Below are 18,145 nucleotides of genomic sequence, written 5' to 3' on the forward strand. Positions count from 1 at the left end.
CAAAATTAACATTCATTTTACTCAATATAGTAAATTCAATTTTAAAAATAAAATTAAATGGAGAAAGATGAAGGGTAGTAAATGCTATTCATTTTATAAAATTTCATATTACACTTTTGTAATATCATATATTGATATATAAAGTATAAAGACATAATTAAATTAGAAAATATCATTTAAAAACTTAAAATCCAAAACATGTACAGGTGAAAGATTAAATTTCATGCACCTGTGAGAGAAGTATAGTATCAGAGTCCATCCCATTTGCAAGTAAGGGCAGGTAGCAGAGAGTACTTATTCTTCTCTCTCTAAAGGGAGTTGTGATTGAGGTTCTGTGAAGTACAAGGGAAGGTGAGTTTCTGACCAAGAAAAGAAGCTGCCCTCTCTGAGGCTCAGACTCAGGACTGTCAGATTATGAGACTGACTGCTGCGCTAAGAAAGTGCTGTTAAACTACCACTGGCTAAAACTTAAAGGAGATTTATTGCATTTTTTGGACCACTTTCCAGTTTTCTCCACCCAGCATCGCTGGTACTGGAAGCTATTTCCAAGTAAGTCCACAAAGCCCCTCACACCGGAAGACCCCTGCAGTCACCGGGCAATTGCGCGTGCCTGACTTCTGTTGCTGTTGTTTTAATGATCTGGATCTTCCAGCCCTGAGAAATAGCCATCGACATTTTCCCTTCCATCGGCTCCTCTGTGGGAATAGGAAGCGCTCACTGAATATTACATTCGCTCATTACATGAATGAATGGCCCCCAAACTTTTCTGCAGTCTACACTTGTCAATTTAAATCTGCATTCCCACCCATGTCGCCTCAGATTTTGCCCCTCAAAATATCCTATACTGATTTTATGGCATTATGATTTTTTCACCTCTATGTATCAAAAACTCAAAAGACTTTATACACGGCATTTCATTTAATCCAATTTATTTTTTGCCATAATCTATATATCATTATCTCCATTTAACTGATGAAATTGAGCCTCACCAATTCCAAGAGGCTTTTCTGATTCCAAACATTGTACTCTTTTCTTCACTTCCAGCTCATATTCTCTTCACCATTCTTCTCCACAACAATATTATTAAGCAAATACATATTTTTTTTGCTCCTTTAATGCAATCAACAGACATAAATGATACCTACCTCTTCCTGGATTCAAAACTTCCATATCTTCTTTGTCCTTTCTCCCTTAAACCTCACAAATCCTGTAGATCAGCAGTTCTCCAAGCAGTGTCCGGACCCCCACAGGTCCAGAAGCACTTTCAGGGTGCCTGTTAGACGACCGCATTTTCATAATAATATCAAGACTTATTTGATATTATGGCTGAATCGCAATAACATATTAATTGCTTCAAGAATATGAGAATAAATTTAGATTTATTAATCAGCATTAATTTTTATCCTTATTTCTAAATTAAAATCTGAAAGTAAAATTAATAAGGGATAAAGATGAAGGGTGATAAATTCTATTCCTTTTTATAAAATTACCTATGTATACATATGTACTATTACATACTTATGCATACAATATAAACACGAAATTAAAATTGCAGATTTCATTTAAAATTTTAAAAACGAACACATATATATGTAAGATTAATTCTTAGTGCATAGAAAAATCATTGAAATGTAAAATCTGACTAATTAATGATGGAAATTATAGACACTGAAATATTTGATAGAATTCTTAGAATATACTTAAAATTTAGACTCCACCTTTGATGTTTTTAAATTACAAATGATGAAATAAACTGTGTACTCAACAAAGTAGTAAGAAAAAAGAAAGCATGAGTAATAAATATTGTGTAATTATCTATTACTGTATTCAGTATGCAATAATAGATAATTAAACCATAGCAGTATCTGGCGGTCCATTGGGGAAAAAGTCAATCATTTATAAAAAAATAATGGACAAAGGCAAATTTCTTAACTCTTTTTCTCTTTCAAGTAAAATGAATCAGTGGATGCTGGGGTTGACATTTTTTAAGATGGCAGGAAAATTATCAAGATTTCAATTTGTATTTTATCTACCTATTCCCCTGGGTGCAGAGAAGTGGGCGCCTTGCCCAAGCAGGGGCCAGAGTTCTGGGAGGGAAACTCGGGGTGAGAGCAGGGCCTCTGCGTGTAGCTGAAAGGGAGCCTGGAAATATCAGGTTTTCCAGTCATGAGGAACGCAGAGGTGTCCTCAGCAGAGCCAGCAGGTGGTCGTGTCTCTTCTCCTTTCTTCCAGATTGTGCATATGTTTGCACTTTGTTGAGGGACACCCTCCCTTTCCCCAGAGCCTCCGCGGGTCCCCAGCGTCACCCTCAGAAACCTCGGGGTGTGTGGGGCTCGGGGTAGAAGGTGGAGAAGTGCAAAGCTGTGAGCGAGAGCAGCAACGCGGGGACTGTCCCGAATCCTTCCCCTGCTGTCTTGGTCCCCACAGGTTCTGGGAACAGAGGAGGTGGGTGGCTCTTCAGTTCTGGCTGCGCAGAGGTTTTCTTCTATTCCTGTCCATCTCCAGGCGCCTGGAAAACCAGAGGTCAGTGTGCGCAGCCTTGTGCGTGGCGCATGGGAGGGGCCTCTTTGCTTCCTTCTGAACCCTGGAGGCTTCCAGGCTGTGGCTCAGGGCTGGCTCTACCCTAGAAATCGAGGGGCAGGAGGGGAAGGTGGGGTTCCAGGAGGTGGGCATAGAGCCTCGCTCCTGGTGGGCTTCCAGCGCCCCCGAATTCCTCGTCTCCGCGGTGGATTCTCTTCTGTAAACTCAGTTGGTGTCGGACCCCCTTGGGCTGGCTGCCCGGCATCTGCAGCCCCCTGTCCAAGCCCTGGTATCCCGGGAGGACTCAGACCCACTGATCGTCTCCTATCCACCCTCTTAGGGGCCGTCCTCGCCCTTCCCTGGGTTCCAAGGAAAATTCCCTCTCAAGTCCCAGCTGCAAGTAGCCGGGGGGTCTCCCTGCCCCCTTGAAAGCAGCTTTTTTAGGCTCTTATAAGTGGAGTTGGGGTTCCCCCCACGCCCTTCGCTGAGACGAGAAGCCCCCCAGGCCCGAGCCCTCTTGCCCTGAGCTTGTGGCCTGCGCGGGGCTCCCTGCCTTCCCAGCACTCCCGCGTCGCCCTCGCGCAGGCTGGGGTGGGGGTCGAGGGCTGCCAGCCTCGTCACCAGGGGAGCCGTGCGGGGAAAGCCAGGAAGAGCCAGCGCTCCCTTCCCAGGGCCCCCGGGGCTTCCTGTGCGAGGCGTCCATAGAGGGGAAAACAAAGACAAAAAGGAAGGGATGCTTCCCACACTGGACAGGCGGGACGCGGGAAGCAACGCTGGCTCCAACAGCTCTCAGCAAAGTGTCCCCAGAGGCTCTGCGCAAACACCCCGGAGGGGTTACTGCGGGAAGCTCTGTCCTGACACTATTTCTCTTTCTTGATACTGTAGAGGAGAAGGAGCTTTATTCCCCTTCCAAGTAAGTACAGCTTCCCCAGAGGCCTCTGATCTTTTTCTCTTAAAGGAAGTGGTGATGATGTTGTGGAGTTGAGAAGTCCAAGGAAAAGAAGCTGCCATCTCTGAGGCTCGAACTCAGGACCTTCAGATTATGAGACTGACGCGCTGCCTGCTGCGCTAAGAGGGCGCCGCGGTGCCACTTATGGCACATCTTTTCCGGAGCCTTCTGCGGGATTTCCCCGCACTTGGCCCAGGCAGTCTTGGAGATCCTGGCCAATGATCCGGATCCGAACTGATCTTTAGAGATCTTAAAATTACAGGAGGCGGGGCCCCGCCCCGGGCCACTGCCAGAGCCCACTCCCGGCCCCGGGGGCGCCGCGCCGGGGCTCCCGCTCTGCCCGGCAGGGGCTGCGGCGCCGCGGGCTCGGGGGCGGAGACGAGGACCCTCGACGACCAGCCGCGCGGCGAGACGGCGCTCGCGGGCCCCGGCGGCCTGGGGCCAGAGCTGGCGTGTGAGATGCAGGAATGCCCCATCCTACAACTCCAGGGGCGAGGGCCTCCTCTGCCCGCGTGCGCTCAGGGGGAAAAAGGAACGTGCGCCCCTTCCGCCCGAGAAGGTGAAGGTGCCCGGGCCTTCGGGATAATGCCAGCCTTTTGGTTTTCTGGTGTGTAAGGGAGCCTGTCCCTTCCTGGCGATAAGCGCGCCCTTTAGGACGCACCGCGTGTAAGGCTTATCAAGGAACGTCAGCATCAGGTGGGAGCAAGGTGGGCACACCCGGGCCCAGCCCTCCGCGGGCTTTGGAGAAGGGTGGCCAGTGCAGTCCCCTGATGCCCTTGGAACTTAGCTCTATTCTCCCTTGAAAAGCTGCCAGCTGCCCTGGATTTATCGTGCAGACACACAGAGAAGAGAGGGCTCTGAATTCAGTTTCCCGGGAGCACAGCCGGCGTCCAAGCACAGGTCTCCTAGGGAGAAAACGGTCCATTGTGCCTCCTCCAAACCTGCCGTGCATGGTCCTCCCTCCACGTTTGGCTTCTAGTAACTCCCGCAGGAGCACGGGATGTGGCCCCTTCCAGGCCTGTCTGTTCATTTTGCGTGAACTAATTGCCTGAAAGAAAAACAAACATTGTAATGTAGGCGATGGTTCCTACCTAATATAATTTTCTAGAAACTGTTATGTATTTACCAATGGCTCATGGAATCCAAGAAACCTGCTGTGGTCTATCAAAATGAACCCTGTTCACCTTTTCTTTCGAGGTCCTGCGATGATTCCAGCTCTGAGTTGCATCTCCTAATAATCTCAAGCGTTAAGCGGGTGCATTCTGGTGCTGGAGCCCCGGGAGACACTTCTGGGTGCAGATAAGATGTTTGGCAGCTTGTGTGACAAGTGAGTAACAGAAAAGGGAGGCAGAAGACATAGGCTCAAGTCCCAGCCCACAAACTTGGCTTCCTGATCTTGTTCCCCTCAGCTTTATCTTGGAGATAAATATATAGTCACTGAGAAAAATGACAGCATACTCTGAACTGGATAAATGTGCTGTGTGGAGTTTGGCACTCAACAAAACTATCAATTATAAATGCTTGTCAATGTCAAATCCCAATTCTTTAGGTTCCTTGGAATGTGATCCACAGGTGCTTCTCACAGAGTTTGAATTACGCAGTTCCAATTATGGAATTCTTGACAAGTACGCTAAATAGTTACTCTCAAGCAAACAACTATTTCTTGACCTCTGGATGATAACATCATGAAGATATCTAATGATTCTCTCTTTGGTCTTGTCTCCTTTCTAGTAAAAATTCATCCAACTGTGACCACTGTACAAAGGTAAAAGTTGGCTCAAGAAACACATAATCAGCCCTGGAAAGGAGTGAAGTTCTGAAGCATACTACACCACGGATGACCTTGAACACATCACGTGGAACAAAGTGAGCCAGACAAGGAAGGACAAATACTGTATAACGCCACTTACATGAAATATCCGGAATGGACAAATTCATAGGACAGGAAGTAGATTAGAGGTGCCCAGGGACCAGGGGGACAGAGGGGAAGGTAGTTATTCCTTGATGGGTATGGAGTTTGTTTGGGTGGTGAAATGTTTTGGTAATGGATGATGGCTGTGCATTTTACCTGTAATGTAATGCCACTGAACTGTACACTTAAAATGGTTAAAATGGCACAAAAACAAATGAAAGGAGGCGAAGTGGATCCAAATGCAACTGGTGAAATGTGTGGAAAGGACCCCTTACGAGGGGGAATTAGCTCAAGTGGTAGAGCGTAGCTTAGCATGCTAGAGGCAGCGGGATCGATGCCCGCATTCTCCAGTTGCTCCTGTAAATCAAACTCCTTCTTTGTTAAATATACGTATTTGTTGCAATTGTCAGATGCTTGAACTGTAATGGCCCTTTCTCAAAAGTACAGGAGAGCTTTTGTTTAGAGAATGAAATGAAAATTAATTCCATGTTTAGAAACAGAGACGTTCACAACCACCTAGGTTTTTAAAAGTTACTAAAAATTTTTTTCTCTTTACAATTCGGCCTGGAGGAGCCATCTTTTCCCCAATGTAATGGAGGTGGAGATTTATCCATGTGCAAGCTTTGAGTATAAGGAGATAAAAAGTAATTTTCACTTTCTTGAAACTGAGTTGATGAGAGGGCATAGGCGTCTCTAGAAATGTCTGATGAGTGGGAGCATTCGAATGACTAAATGACTTAGGAGCCAAAACGGAGGTCATCTCACAAAAGACTAAAGCTATGAATATCCCAACTGCCTTGTAACTACTTTGTTTTGTGCATCTGGGGAGATTTCGTTGCTAAAATGCCAAATTGCCATTGCCTATTTTCCTTTTTTTTTTTCTTAATATATTCCCTTTGTTAACAATAGCAGCCAATAAAGTTTACATAACCTCAAAGAGAACATGTATAGTCCATAGTCTGTAAGAAAAGATCAAACTGTATTGACTACAGCATAATAATATTTGTGTATGTCAAGTATTAGAATAGTAAGGGCCTCAAAACACTTTCCCTGACGCTGTTACTGGCCCGCGGTTTCAAAATAGCCATTTCATTATTTCATCATGGAGCAAAACTTTTCCTCTTTTTCTCTTTGCTTTAAGGAAAATGAAAAGTACTGAAAAATGACCTGACTGAGGCTCAGGATTCTCCTTAGCACCCAGCAGCAGGAGGTTCTTTCTGTGACTGAGTTGTGAGACTCCACAGGACTTTCAAGGTTTGGCATAAAGTCTTCAGCAGCTGCAACCACTGTTCCATTATCTGTGTAACTGGACAGCATCTTGAGGTTCTTCTCCTTTGAGAAAGACCATGTGTCATAGCTGTATGTCCTGAGCTTGAAGTCTGATAAGGCAATCCAATTGCGGAGCACTTCGACTTGGTGAATCACAGTTGCGATGTGACAGAATTTCAGCCAGGCGCTGCTTCTGGTAGACACTCAGAAGCATCGACACACTTAGAGGCCCAGCATTCGGTCTGCCCAGCTCCTTTAGCTTCTCCTGAAGTTTACAGTGGACTTTCTATTGCCATTTTCCTTATGGAGAACTAAGTTCTTTGAGGAATGTCAAGAAAGTTTTAAGATTCTCAACTGTGACAACCTCTGGAATTAGAACTGATTCACCAGATACAATAAGACCTCCAGATACAAATAACTCATTGTATGTATGATGCAAATCAAAGTGTTACAATAATTTAATAATGGAGAAAGATGAAGTGTGGTAAATTTTATTTCTTTTACACAGGCACATGTAAAATTACATACTTATGTATAAAATATAAACATGAAATTAAATGAGCAGATTTCACTTAAAAACTTAAAAGCAAAAAGTGTATTAAAGAAATTAATTCTTAGCACCTGTGTGAGAAAAATCATTAAAGTATGAAATCTGACTAGTTAGGAAATAATGAAAATGAGATCCACTGACAAACTTTATAGAATTCCTAAGATTATGCTTAGATTTTAGGTTTTAAATTACAGTGTTAAAATAAACTGGGTATTCAAAAAAGTAGTAAGGAAAAAGAAAGCAAGGGGAATAAAGGGTAAAGAACAATGCAATAATTGATTAATTAGACAGTAGCAATATCTGCTTGCCCCACTGGAAAAAATTCTATCATCAGTCAAAAATAATAGACAAAGACCAAATTTCTTAGCTCTTTTCCTCTTTCAAGTAAAATGAACCAGTGGATGCTGCGGTTAACATTTTCAGATTATGGTAGGATAATGTATCAAAATATCAATTTGTATTTTATCTACCTATTCCCCTGGGTGCAGAGAAGTCGGAGCCTTGGCCAGGCTGGGGCCAGAGTTCTGGGAGGGAAACTGGGGGTGAGAGCAGGGCCTCTGCGTGTAGCTGAAAGGGAGCCTGGAAATACTTGATGTACCAGCCACCAGGAGCACAGAGGTGTCCCCAGCAGAGCCAGCAGGTGGTCGTTTCTCTTCTTCCAGATTGTGCCTCTGTTTGCACTTTGTTGAGAGCCCCCTTTCCCCCTTCCCCAGGGCCTCCTCGGGTCCACAGCGTCACCCTCAGAAATCTCGGGGTCTGTGGGGCTCGGGGTAGAAGGTGCACAAATGCAAAGCTTTGAGCGAGAGCAGCAACGCAGGGACTATCCCGCTGCTCAGGCTGTCCCCAAATCCTTCCCCTGCTGTCTTGGTCCCCACAGGTTCTGGGAACAGAGGAGGTGGGTGGCTTTTCAGTTCTGGCTGCACAGAGGTTTTCTTCTATTCCTGTCCATATCCAGGCGCCTCTAAAACCAGAGACCAATGTGCGCAGCCTTGTGCGTGGGGCATGGGAGGGGCCTCTTTGCTTCCTTCTGTACCTTGGAGGCTTCCAGGCTGTGGCTCAGGGCTGGCTCTACCCTAGAAATCGAGGGGCAGGAGGGGAAGGTGGGGTTCCAGGAGGTGGGCGAAGAGCCTCGCCCATGGTGGGCTTCCAGCGCCCCCGAATTCCTCGTCTCCGCCGTGGATTCTTTTCTATAAACTCAGTTGGTGTCGGAACCCCCTTGGGTTGACTGCCCGGCGTCTGCAGTCCCCTGTCCAAGCCCTGGTATCCCGGGAGGACTCAGACCCGCAGATCGTCTCTTATCCACCCTCTTAGGGGCCGTCCTTGCCCTTCCCTGTTCCCAAGGGAAATCCCCGCTCAAGTCCCAGCTGCAAGTAGTCAGGGGGTCTCCCTGCCCCCTTGAAAGCAGCTCTCCTTGGCTCTTGGCTTCCATAAGGGGACTTGGGGTCACCCTCCCAGGCCCCACACCGAGACGAGAGCCCCCCCCCCCCTCCGCCGGGCGCGAGCCCTCTTGCCCCGAGCCTGTGGCCTGCGCGGGGCTCCCTGCCTTCCCAGCACTCCCGCGTCGCCCTCGCGCAGGCTGGGGTGGGGGTCGAGGGCTGTCCGCCTCGTCACCAGGGCAGCCGTGCGGGGAAAGCCAGGAAGAGCCAGCGCTCCCTTCCCAGGGCCCCCGGGGCTTCCTGTGCTAGGCGTCCATAGAGGGGAAACAAAGACAAAAAGGAAGGGATGCTTCCCACACCTGGACAGGCGGGACGAGGGAAGCAACGCTGGCTCCAGAAGCTCTCAGCAAAGTGTCCCCAGAGGCTCTGCGCAAACACCCCGGAGGGGTTACTGCGGGAAGCTCTGTCCTGACACTATTTTTCTTTCTTGATACTGTAGAGAAGGAGCTTTATTTCCCTTACAAGTAAGTACAGCTTCCCCAGAGGCCTCTGATCATTTTCTCCGTAAAGGAAGTGGTGATGACGTTCTGGAGTTGAGAAGTCCAAGGAAAAGAAGCTGCCCTCTCTGAGGCTCGAACTCAGGACCTTCAGATTATGAGACTGACGCGCTGCCTGCTGCGCTAAGAGGGCGCCGCGGTGCCGCTTATGGCACATCTTTTCCGGAGCCATCTGCGGGATTTCCCCGCACTTGGCCCAGGCAGTCTTGGAGATCCTGGGCGATTAGCGGGATCTTAATTGAACCTTGGAGTTCTTGAAAACTAAAGGAAGCCAAGCGGATCCAAATGCAACCGGGTGAGATGTGTGGAAAACGATGCCCTAAGAGGGGGAATTAGCTCAAGTGGTAGAGCGCTCGCTTAGCAGGCGAGAGGCAGCGGGATCGATGCCCGCATTCTCCAGTCGTACTTGAGTTTCGAACTCTTTTAATGCCCTAAATGTGTTCGCCGAGCGCAGTGAGTGTGCCGCAATGATGAGGGAGATTGTTCGTGTGCGGGGGCGGTGCGGGGTATACAGGAACCTCTTATATTCTTTAGTGTAACTTTTTTCGTGATGTACGTAACTTCAAAAAATACATAATTTACACAAATTATGTAGTGGGGGTGGGAGCGGGTTATATGGGAACCTCTTATGTTTCTTGGTTTTTAATGTAACATTCCTTGTGATCTATTAACCTTAAGTTAAAAAAAAGAAAAAAATATTTCTTGCAGTTGTCAGATGCTTGAACTGTTACAACACTTTCTCAAAAGTACAAGAAAGTGATAGCTTCGGCAGCACATGTACTAAAACTGGAACATACAGAGAAGATTAGCATGGCCCCTGGGCGAGGATGAAACGCAAATTCGAGAAGCGTTGCACATTTTAAAAAAATGTACAAGAAATCTTTTGTTTAGAGAAGGAGATGGAAATTAACTCAATTTTTAGAAAGAAAAAGTTAACAACAACGTTTTTCTTAAGTTAGTAAAATTTTTTTCTCTTTACAATTCGGCCTGGAGGAGCCATCTTTCCCCCAACTTAACGGAGGTGGAGATGTATCCCTATCCACGCTTTGAGTACAAGCAGATAGAGAGTAATTTTCGCTTTCTTGAAACTGAGTTGAAGAGAGGGCATAGGCGTAGCCAGAAATTCTGATGAGGAGGAGCATTCAAATGACTAACCTGATGGCACATATTTAATTGACTGTGATAAACCTGAGCGTTGCTCTATGAATCTTGTTCTGAATTGCTTTCTCTCCTTCAGAGCAAGGGGTACCAATGGACGCTCTCTCTACAGAAGTGATTTGAAAACTCTCATAAACTTTTTTTGCACCTCAAGAGACTATTACAATTCTATTCGAATACCCTTTTCTTATCTGTTCCACGTGATCCTTTCCTCTCTTTCGCCAATATTTCTGAATGGTAATTCCTGCATTTGTGAGATTTCATCCCGAATCCAGAGACATAGCCTCCTCATTCTTTTCATCACTTTCTAAAAGAGCTACACTTAAACAAAAGACCTCCTCTACTGAAATACACAATTTATTTAAGTTTTAAAACTACACACTACCACACAATATAGTGCACCAGGGACTGCAAGTCCACAATCCTCAGAGCGCGTCTTCTGCCACAAGTCCGCTTACAACACCCACCCTTGTGTGACTGTCCAAACAATCTGACACTGAAAGCTTCTGTGAAATGTTCACGTTTAATATTGGGAAATCCCAACTCCCAGCTCCAAAGGGGTTAATGTCAAAACAGCATCTAAAGTTATGCAGTAATTCAGTATTTGACAGAACAAATATAACATAAAATTGTTTGATACCTCGCTTCACTGGATTAGGAAACTGACCAGGCTTTATTGAATGTTTGATCATCTTTGCTTTCCTGAAAAAACAGAAAGTACGTCTTTTTGTTTTAGGAACCAAAACAGAGATCATCTCACAAAAGACAAAAGATATGAATATCCCAACTGCCTTCTAAATAAGGTGTTTTGTGCATCTGGGGAGATTTAGTAGCTCAAATGTTCAATCCCCGTGACCTACTTTCCTATTTTTTTCTTAATATATTCCCTTTGTTGACAATAGCAGCCAATAAAGTTTACATAACCTCAAAGAGAACATGTATAGTCCATAGTCCATAAGAAAAGATCAAACTGTATTGACTACAGCATAATAATATTTGTGCATATTAAGTATTAGAATAGTAAGGGCCTCAAAACACTTTCCCTGAGGCTGTTACTGGCCCGCGGTTTCAAAATAGCCATTTCATTATTTCATCATGGAGCAAAACTCTTCCTCTTTTTCTGTCTGCCTTAAGGAAAGTGAAAAGTACTGAAAAATGACCTGACTGAGGCTCAAGATTCTCCTTAGCACCCAGCAGCAGGAGGTTCTTTCTGTGACTGAGTTGTGAGACTCCACAGGACTTTCAAGGTTTTGCATAAAGTCTTCAGCAGCTGCAACCACTGTTCCATTATCTGTGTAACTGGACAGCATCTTGAGGTTCTTCTCCTTTGAGAAAGACCATGTGTCATAGCTGTATGTCCTGAGCTTGAAGTCTGATAAGGCAATCCAATTGCGGAGCACTTCGACTTGGTGAATCACAGTTGCGATGTGACAGAATTTCAGCCAGGCGCTGCTTCTGGTAGACACTCAGAAGCATCGACACACTTAGAGCTCCAGCATTCGGTCTGCCCAGCTCCTTTAGTTTCTCCTGAAGTTTACAGTGGACTTTCTATTGCCATTTTCCTTATGGAGAACTAAGTTCTTTGAGGAATGTCAAGAAAGTTTTAAGATTCTCAGTTTGATAACCTCTGTACTTAGAACTGATTCACCAGACACAATAAGACCTCCAGATATGAATAACTCATTGCACGTATGCTGTAAATCAAATTTTTACAATAAAATTAATAATGGAGAAAGATGAAATGTGATAAATTTTATTTCTTTTACATAGGCACATGTAAAACTACATACTTATGTTTAAAATATAAACATGAAATTAAATGAGCAGATTTCACTTTAAAACATAACAAAAAATACAAATAGACTATTTCTTAGTACATATGATAGAAAAATCATTAAAGTATAAAATCTGACTGGTTAGGAAACAATGCAAATGACATCTACTGACAAACTTTATAGAATTCTAAAGACTATACTTAGATTTTAGGTTTTAAATTACAATGTTAAAACAAACTGGGTATTCAACAGAGTAGTAAGAAAAAAGAAAGCAAGAGGAATAAAGAGTAAAGATCAATGCAGTAATTGATTAATTAGAAAATAGCAATATCTGGTTAGTCTATTGGGAAAAATTCATCTGTCAAAAATATTTCTTGGCTCTTTTCCTTTCAAGTAAAATGAATCAGTGGATGCTAAGGATAACATTTTCAAAGTGTGGTAGGATAATGTATCAAAATATCAATTTGTATTTTATCTACCTATTCTCCTGGGTATAGAGAAATAGGCACCTTGAAAAGTTCTGGGAGGGAAACCTGGGATGAGAGCAGGCCTCTGCATCTAGCCCTTGAAATACCAGGTGTACCAGCCACCAGGAGCACAGAGATGTCCTCAGCAGAGCCAGCAGCTGATCCTTTCCTCTTCTGCTTTCCTTCAGATTGTGCATCTGTTTGCACTTTGCTGAGGGCCCCCTCCCTGCTTCCCCAGGGCCTCCTCGGGCCCACAGCGTCACCCTCAGAAATCTCGGGGTCTGTGGGGCTCAGGGTAGAAGGTGGACAAGTGCAAAGCTGTGAGCGAGAGCAGCAACTCAGGGACTGTCGCGCTGCTCAGGCTGTCCCCAAATCCTTCCCCTGCTGTCTTGGTCCCCACAAGTTCTGGGAACAGAGGAGGTGGGTGGCTTTTCAGTTCTGGCTGCGGGGAGGTTTGGGCCTATTCCTGTCCATCTCCAGGCGCCTGGAAAACCAGAAGTCAGTGTGCGCAGCCTTGTGCGTAGCGCATGGGAGGGGCATCTTTGCTTCCTTCTGTGCCTTGGAGGCTTCCAGGCTGTGGCTCAGGGCTGGCTCTACCCTAGAAATCGAGGGGCAGGAGGGGAGGGTGGGGTTCCAGGAGGTGGGTGTAGAGCCTCGCTCCTGGTGGGCTTCCAGCGCCCCCGAATTCCTCGTCTCCGCCGTGGATTCTCTTCTATAAACTCAGTTGGTGTCGAAGCCCCCTTGGATTGACTGTCCGGCGTCTGCAGTCCCCTGTCCAAGCCCTGGTATCCCGGGAGGACTCAGACCCACAGATCGTCTCCTATCCACCCTCTTAGGGGCCGTCCTCGCCCTTCCCTGTTCCCAAGGGAAATCCCCGCTCAAGTCCCAGCTGCAAGTAGCGGGGGAGGGGGGGTGGGGGGTGTCTCCCTGCCTCCTTGAAAGCAGCTTTTCTTGATCCTACAAGGGGAGTTGGGGTGCCCGCCCCCAGGCCCTTTGCTGAGATGAGAAGCCCCCCCAGGCCCGAGCCCTCCTCTCCCCGAGCTTGTGGCCTGCGCGGGGCTCCCTGCCTTCCCAGCACTCCCGCGTCGCCCTCGCGCAGTCTGGGGTGGGGGTCGAGGGCTGCCAGCCTCCTCACCAGGGCAGCCGTACGGGGAAAGCCGGGAAGAGCCAACGCTCCCTTCCAAGGGCCCCCGGGGCTTCCTGTCTGCTAGGCGTCCACAGAGTTGAAAACGAAGATCAAAAAATGGAGTGATGGTTTCCACACCTGCCTGCAGGTGTAAAGCTCCCAGGTAGTCAACTGGAAGCCGCAGTTAGGGACCAAGGGGCAGGCCAGGAGCCAAGCTGGAGGCACCGGCCTGGGTCCCTCTGGCTCCTGCCTGCCAAGTGAACGAAGTACTATTTCGGGAGCCTTCCAGCTACTGGGAATTCCAGGCACGTGGTTATTTCGAGACTAGACCTTTAAAGCCCCGCCAGGTTTTTCAGGGTCAAGTTGGACACGGGAAGCAACGCTGTCTCCCAAAGCTCTCGGCAAATTATCCCCAGAAGCTCTCTGCAAACGCCCCGGAGGGGTTACCGTGGGAAGCATTTCGCTTTCTTAATACTGTGGAAGAAAAGAAAATTTGTCTCCCTTACAAGTACAGCTACCACAGAGTACTCTGATTTTTTTCTCTAGAAGGAGTTGTGATTATGTCCTGCAGTTTTGAGAAGTACGAAGAAAATTTTTTCTGTGTTAAGAAAATAAACAGCACTCTCCAAGGTTCGAACTCGGGACTTTGAGAATATGAGTCTGACGTGCTGCGGTCTGCGCTAAGAAAGCACCGCAATGTACAATGTACGCATTGGCTGGATCGTGAAGAAACCAGGTAACGTCTTTTTCGGGGCCATTTCCTGGATTTCCCCACATTGGCCCAGGCAGTCTCTGAAATACAGAGCAATTAACGGGATACTTTCTGCACTTTGTTTCTGAGCAGCGGGAGAAGGAAGAATAGGAGTAATATGGGATATTTTGGGAACACTGGACTTGTTCTGCATGTTATTGCAATAATGGATTAAAAGATAAAAGATGGATAAAAGACGTTAATAATAGGGGAAAATCTGAGAGGGGGTGGTTGGAGCACATGGGAATCCCTCTGCATTTTCAATGTAGGATGTAATCTAAAAAGCCTTTAAAAATAATATTGAAGAAAAGATACTGCCATATTTTCATCATCATGTCTACTGCCAAGTTTGAGGAAGAGAAAAGTGCATGAATGTCTCTCATTTCCAACTTTCCTTCCGTTTCACCACCTACTGTTTGTTACATTAAGGGACTGCAAACTTGCTAAGGCACATCTGTAAGAGACCAGTTACATTGTGGCAGATCATACAATGGAATCTTTGGTGGACCTCAAAAGGGAAAGAAGGCACAGGATGAAGAACAAAGAGATCCCAGGTCTATTGTTAAAAACAATTTCCTAGAATGTATAGCAAGGAGCCAATTACGTAAAAATATAATTTGGTACATAGATCATTTCCTCTATTCCTTAATGTTCAAAAAGATGCATATGTCTTTGCTAATTTTGGTTGCATGTGGTCCAGAAATTGAATGTATTGGAACACAGCGAGGAAAGAGATTCTTCTCTATCAAGCTTTGGAAATTTTCTAAAATATACAGAGGTGTGAATTTTTTTGCCTCTTCAAAAATACTTACACTTTTAAAACAATGTAATTCTCTCAGTAGTATCCACACTTCTTTGTTTTTCAAAACAAGTGCCAAATCTGAATCATCGTCTTCTTTATGCTCAATCTCAGGGGCCCTCCACAGACCCTGCACGGCAGTCTTCATCTGCAGAGACAAGGTGGAGGGATGCCCAGGGCCAGGAGCTCAACCTGCTCAGGACTCTTGCAATTTTGAGAACAGAAATTTTCAACATTAGCATGTTTTCAATCCTGGTGGCATTTCTAAATTTACCTGCCCAGGACTGAGAGTGGAGACAAGGTGTAAGTTTAGGGAGGTAACTTGCAAAGGGAAAGGGGACTCCTGGCCTGAGGGCAGGTGGGTGGAATCTCAAGGACTCCACCGAGTGCTCACAGGTTCTGGAGTAAAGGGGCTGCGGTGACAGAAAGCTCAAACCAAGTTTTCCTTGCCCAGGAACGACTGCTCGAGCCCTTGGTAAGGAAATTCAAACAGCGCCTGCTGGGGCTGGGGCTTTAAAGAAGGGGGCAGGAGGAAACGGCGTGCCCTGTCCTGCAGCCCCTGAGCTGCAGCCAGAAGGAGCCCAGCTCTGCCAGGTGCCTGCAGGGCCAAGAAGCCCCTGTCCCCCCACGCCGGCCCTGGCTCCAGCAATCACGCCTGCTCGCCCGCCCAGCTCCCACCCCTGGTCAGAGGACGTCCCGCCCCCAGTCCTCCAGCTCAGCCAACAACTCTCTCCTCTGAGCCTTCTGCAGAGCTCACGCCTTGTCCCCGGGGAGTCTGGGGTGAGTGGGTGAATCTGCGGACGCTGGAGCGCACGGTGGAAATGCGACGCCCGCGTGCACGGGTCAGACACGGGATCCTCCCAGGACCTGCGGCAGCCGAGGAGGGGGCGTGCGCCCCCCAGGCGGCAGGGGAAGCCACGCTGCTGGCCTCGGGGAGCTGAAGGCTCTGCGTGGAGGAGGGGGCAGGGAGAGGGTGGGCGCGGGGCCAGCGCTGTTGCTGGAGGGGAGGGGGGAGCAGGGGCGAAGCCAAGCTGCCCAGGCGCTGCGCGGAGCATCAGCATTAAACGTGATCGTTAACTTCTTTCTAACAAGTACTTTGTTTGACAACATTTTGAAAAATCACCAAAAATCCATATTCCCTGTGGCTGGAAAGGGTAGTCTAGGGATGTCAATGTCAATTGACAGAATACAGAATAGTCTAGGGACTGAATAACACAGTCAGCCCAGAGGTGGATGAGGGGTGTGGTTGGCGGGACGGATGCTACAGGAGATTATGGCACTATTGCAGGATGGTGGGAATGTGGAGAAGCATGGGAAAAATACGTTTATTGTGACCTATGGACTGTGCTTAAACAGTAATAATATAATACCCATGCATCTAAGCCAAAGATGTACCATCTTGATAATGATGGAGTATGGAAAAAAGTGTGCCCGGTGTACATTATGACCACGGTTGGTGGTAATAGTCTGGTGATATTATCTCATAATCTGTAACAAATATTCCACCATGGTGTGGTGTGTGGAAGTGGTGTAATAGGGGAATTCTACAGAAATACATGATTGTTTTGTAAGTTCAAAACTTCTGTAATAAAAAAAATTTTAATAAATAATAGTAGGGTAGGTTGAGGGAAAATACACCAAATGTAAGATATGGACAGTAATGAGTAGTAAGATTTTTGATGATCTTCTTTCATAATTTGTAACAAATGCCTCATGACAATGCAAGGTGTAGGTGGTGGGTTGATATATGATGCCCCATATATCATATATATCATATATCATAACCTCAACCCCTGTATGAGGTTATGCATGTGTGTTTTGTAAGTTCACATCTTTTACTATGCATTTATTGTTTATGGATGTTCATGTATGAATGATATGTTTCAATATAATTTTAAAACCTACATTCCCTTTCATACCTAAAGACGGCATATCTAATTGGAATTTTAAACTAATAGTGCTTATCTTAAATTATATATAAATGAACGATTTCCCCCACATCCGTGGTTATTCCGCTGATACCTGACTGGACACGCGGGGGGTGGCGGAGAGAACCCAGAGCCTGGGAAGCTGGCCCCAAAACCGCCTCCTCGAGGGCTGAGGGCCACGGGCAGCTGATAATCTTGACTCATTTTAAACTGAAGACCAGCAGAACATTCCGGGCTACCTGTGCAAATCTGTCCGAGATTTCTTCGTGTGGCTACCCCAGATGAGACGTGCTGTCTTCTCTTCCATGAAAACGGGAACAATCCGTTGTGATGGAGATAAGACACTTCCCAGCAGATCTTCTCCAGGTTTTCCTTATCCATTTCCTCCTCTTCCCCGCACAGGGATTGATTGTCCCCGCGCACTTGTCCCAGGCAATCTCTGAGATCCTGGGCAACGATTGCTATCCTAGTGGTACCTTGGTGGCTTTAAAATTAGTCGAATTGGATCCCAGTTGCAGGTGAGATGTGCGTAAACGGGCCATCTCGTCAGGGGGAATTAGCTCAGGTGGTAGAGCGCTCGCTTAGCATGCGCGAGGTCGCGGGATCAACGCCCGCATTCTCCAGGCACTGGGGTCCTGAAGTTTTTACGAGACTGGGAGTACAACTATTGTATCAACCAGCTGCAAATACAAAGGACAATGCAGGTGCTCTCTATTCTTCAGGAGTGGACTCTTGCGTATTGAATTAGCAGGTGCTTTCTATTCTTCAGGAGTGGACTCTTGCGTATTGAATTAGGCGGAGCCTTTTGGTCTCTCCCTCCCGCTCGGGGTCGGGAGAAGCTGGAATCAATGACGGAGTCAGCCTGGGGAACCGAGTGGGTGTCCGGAGCCTAATTTGTAGAGTTCAGGTGTCGGACTGAGATGGTTCAGGGGAGAGGGGCCCAAGGAGTGACAGGGTCACCACCGCAGTCCTTAGGACAACTTCACGTGGGAGGAGCTGGAGCAGACA

The 18,145-nt window shown here is 46.6% G+C and overlaps 4 non-coding genes across 4 annotated transcripts; 2 read left to right on the plus strand and 2 right to left on the minus strand.

Moving 5' to 3' along the window:
- Nucleotides 1-3,525: 3,525 nt before the first annotated feature.
- TRNAM-CAU (transfer RNA methionine (anticodon CAU)) lies at nt 3,526-3,598 on the minus strand. The gene has a single exon. It is a non-coding gene; the product is annotated as a tRNA-Met (tRNA).
- Nucleotides 3,599-9,193: 5,595 nt separating this feature from the next.
- On the minus strand, nt 9,194-9,266 carry TRNAM-CAU (transfer RNA methionine (anticodon CAU)). Its single transcript has one exon. It is a non-coding gene; the product is annotated as a tRNA-Met (tRNA).
- Nucleotides 9,267-9,889: 623 nt separating this feature from the next.
- On the plus strand, nt 9,890-9,995 carry LOC131275396 (U6 spliceosomal RNA). The gene has a single exon (XR_009182860.1). It is a non-coding gene; the product is annotated as a U6 spliceosomal RNA (small nuclear RNA).
- Nucleotides 9,996-17,687: 7,692 nt separating this feature from the next.
- On the plus strand, nt 17,688-17,760 carry TRNAA-AGC (transfer RNA alanine (anticodon AGC)). The gene has a single exon. It is a non-coding gene; the product is annotated as a tRNA-Ala (tRNA).
- Nucleotides 17,761-18,145: the final 385 nt, after the last annotated feature.

This window comes from Dasypus novemcinctus, chromosome 22, assembly GCF_030445035.2.
Source record: "Dasypus novemcinctus isolate mDasNov1 chromosome 22, mDasNov1.1.hap2, whole genome shotgun sequence".
NCBI classification, from domain to species: Eukaryota; Metazoa; Chordata; class Mammalia; order Cingulata; family Dasypodidae; genus Dasypus; species Dasypus novemcinctus.